The following is a 3,934-nucleotide window of genomic DNA, read 5'->3' on the forward strand; positions in this document are numbered from 1 at the left end:
ACTCGAAAAGTTGTGAAACATAAGAGACAGAATTGGAATAATTAACTTTTCAAATAAGAGAAGAGCTAACTCATTCAGTGAAAGGGTGCAGAGAAAGTTGTTACTGTAAAAGCAATGAGATTCCTCCTAAACCCTAATACAAACTTGGTAGAACTGGAGAAAACATTAAGAAAAATTGCTGAAAAAGTATTTGGGGCAACTATTTTTTCTTTGTAAAACAAAATTGACTTGATTATGAGAAATGGCTGATTTTCTTTTCTATTTTTTGACCACACCCCATGGGATGCAGGATCTTAGTTCCTCAGAGCAGGGATTGAACTTCAGCCACCCTGCAGTGGAAGTATGGAGTCCTAACCACTAGAATTCCCAATTTTTAATAATTTAAAAATCTGGTAGCTAATGTAGAGCATTTCAGTTTATGGTCAAGTCTGATGTTTTCCAACTTTGGCCGATTGTGAGGTTGCTGCTATAGATTCTATAATGTTAGCAATGTGAGATATATTAGTATTAATAGACTGTAAATGGTGATAAGTAGAATGAACTGGGTCTTTTCAGTCAACTACATTGCACAATCTTTCTTTCAAATCAATTAATATATTTTCTTGATTCATTCATAAACATCTGGGAAAGCAAAAAAGGTAACTGACAAAATCTTTGAGTGGCTAAAGCAACTCCTTCATTGGTCTCCATGGGACAAAGAAGAGCAGTGCTGAGAAATGGCCTTATGATACCACGTGTTTGAAAACAGGATTCGTTTTTTAATAGCTCTGGTCTCCAGTGTGAAAGACAATAAAACCTCTCCTTGGTTCTAACTCTTCTTTTAATCCCACTCAGTCAGCAGGTAAGCCTGGCTTTTGAGTGGATGAATATTGGCTACAGGCTCCTTCCTGCTCTCCGCTATCACTAATCTGTGCCTCATAGGATGCAAGGATAGTGACTGAGTTGGTTTCCTCAGTGGTAGAAACTAGGCCTGCGAAGCATGAATGTGTGGGAAGCACATATTTGTCCTTGCAACTGTTTAATTTCGAAGGGTGGAATGTTTCTCAACATTGGAGAGGGAATGAAGGGTCTGACTCCAGTCCAGGTTACTATATGTGATTCCTTATGTCCGACCATAGGAAATGACAAAAGGATTTGCCTAGCAGGCTCCTCACACCAGACTTGGTGCACAGTCAGCACCTTGCAGTTTCTGGAGGGAGGTGCAGTCCAGGACTAGGTCCTTCACTCCCAGCAGCCATGTTCGTATGCATACCTGCATTCCTAGCCCAGGTACCTCTTTTTGGAGGCTTCCTTACTAGGGTCCTCAGCTAAAATGCTTTTTTTTTTATTTTTAGTACCCTCTGCTGAGACCTTTTACTGGGGGAGGGCATCTTGATTAAATTATTCTTCTCCACTTTGACTCAGGATTGTTCCATTCTAGTTCTCTGTTTCTCCTTCCCATCCATTCTCCCCCTGAGTTTGTAAAATGGCAGGAGTCTTTTGTGCAGTGTTTTTTATAGTGAGACACTATTTCCAACCCAGGCCTTCTGCATTGCAGGTGTGTTCTTTACTGACTGAGCCACAAGGGAAGCCCAAGAATCCTGGATGGGTAGCCTACCCCTTCTCCAGGGCATCTTCCTGACCCAAGAATTAAACTGGGGTCTCCTGCATTGCAGGCGGTTTCTTTACCTCCAGAGCTACAAGGGAAGCCCTAGTGCTCTTTATAGTGAGACACTATTTCCCCAACCTGTGTTGCAGGTCACCTGACCCTTGTCCAGTGCTGAAACTATAAGGAGCCAGCACTATTTTCCTTTTTGGCCTCTTACACACCCACAGTAAGGGGATAAATGCATGACTGTTGCCTTTAGTTTCTCTTGTCATCCTAATTGGCCACCTCAGTACCTAGCAGCTCTTGACAGGTAGTCAGGAGAGACCCAAGAGCCAATGGATGCAAAGATGAGAGAGCAAAGTACCCATTCTTTGTGGTTCTAGGCCTTTTTAAGCTTAAGTAAAAAGCTTGTATGTATTGTCCATAATAACTCATCATAGATTTGCACTGTATTTAGGGGGAAAGAGCCTACTAGTAATTAAGAGTATATATTTTCATAACCCTGCATACATTTTTTAATGAAACATTTTAGGATTGTAGGTTACTGGTGGAAGACAAGAATCAAGTATTAAAATGTTTCTTCTCTCATGACTAGTTTTGCATTTCCTTTCATTGATTTCATAAGCAAATTATATTTTGCACATAAAGCCAGGACTTTCAATGATGGGTGTTAAGGAATTACTGTGAACATAGCTTCAGAAATGTTCCTGGTTCAGCCTTTGTAGATGGCTACAAGTTTCTATAATGTTCAATTATCAACTATAATATTAAATTTTTAATTCTGTCTTTGAGATCAAAATAGAAGAAAATGCACAGCATTGAATGTTTCTGGATGAAACACTTGGACCTTCCAGTTCTACTAGAATTACCACAAGTGTGAAGTCAGAACTGAGACTGTCATTGGAATCTGAGGCTCCAGCATTGCCCTTGTAGGAACCCCGGGGAACCTCAGGATGGCTACAGTCAGAGAGCAGACAGGACATAAGTCTTCCTCCTTTCCCTCTGACCTTCCTTCCTTCCTGCTTTCCTCTCTTCCTTCTTTCCTCCTTTTCTTTCTTTCTTCCCTTTTTCTGTGAAGAGACTATATTGTGTTCATTTCTTTTCAGTGATATCAGCTGATACTTCAGCAAGAATTTGGGCGAACAGGCAGAGACAGTGAGAGGTAGTAGAGGTGGATGTTTCAAGAAATGTAGAAGCAGAGAGGAGAAGACAGACTTCACTGGGGTGGAATCTGACCGCTTCTGGTCTTCCTCCCTCCTGGTTGCCTCTCTGATGTGTGTCTATGAGCAGGTATATGCCCATGTGTGTGCATGTGATATTTATTTGAGTATACAATGTTAGATCTTTACATCAAAATTCCCCAGCTGAATAATCTCATAAGGCATGACTTATCTTCCCCATTTTGTGGAGGAAATAAAATTAGATCAGAAGAGAAAAGCCATTTACCCAAGGTCACTCAGCATGGTTAAGCCAGGATAAAACCCAAGCTTATTGGATTCAGTTCTGATGAGATGGATGAAACTGGAGCCGATTATACAGAGTGAAGTAAGCCAGAAAGAAAAACACCAATACAGTATACTAACACATATATATGGAATTTAGAAAGATGGCAATGACGACCCTGTATGCAAGACAGCAAAAAAGACACAGATGTGTATAACAGACTTTTGGACTCAGAGGGAGAGGGAGAGGGTGGGATGATTTGGGAGAATGGCATTCTAACATGTATACTATCATGTAAGAATCGAATCGCCAGTCTATGTCTGACGCAGGATACAGCATGCTTGGGGCTGGTGCATGGGGACTACCCAGAGAGATGTTATGTGGAGGGAGGTGGGAGGGGGGTTCATGTTTGGGAACACATGTAAGAATTAAAGATTTTAAAATTAAATAAATAAATAAATAAATAAATAAATAAACTGTGCTCTTTTCATTAAGCAACCATCCTTTTCTAGCGTGAGTATAACCTTGTCTCAAAATTACCTTCTTTCTGCCCCCCTCCCCGCCACTTTTGTTTATTAAACAGGGTACTCCTCTCACCTCTTTTTTCTTTATTCCAAATTCTGTTTAGCTGAATTTAGAGTTATCCTGAGACTATTATTATCTTGCTTGGGCAGCTTCATTGCACGTATAGTTTCACTACATGTACCAAACACATCATGTTAGAAAAGTATAAATTCTGGCAAGAAAATCTCTAAAGTATTATTCTTACATCAAATTCACTGAGAGCTTCATACACTAACAGATCAAAAGAAAATGCACAGGTCTTTGTCCCCCCCCCCCCCCCCCCGCCTCAGCTATTAATGTGCAAGGACTGGAAAGGTCACTTTTGTAGAAACCCCAGGA

Source organism: Capra hircus, chromosome 3 (assembly GCF_001704415.2).
Source record: "Capra hircus breed San Clemente chromosome 3, ASM170441v1, whole genome shotgun sequence".
NCBI lineage: Eukaryota > Metazoa > Chordata > Mammalia > Artiodactyla > Bovidae > Capra > Capra hircus.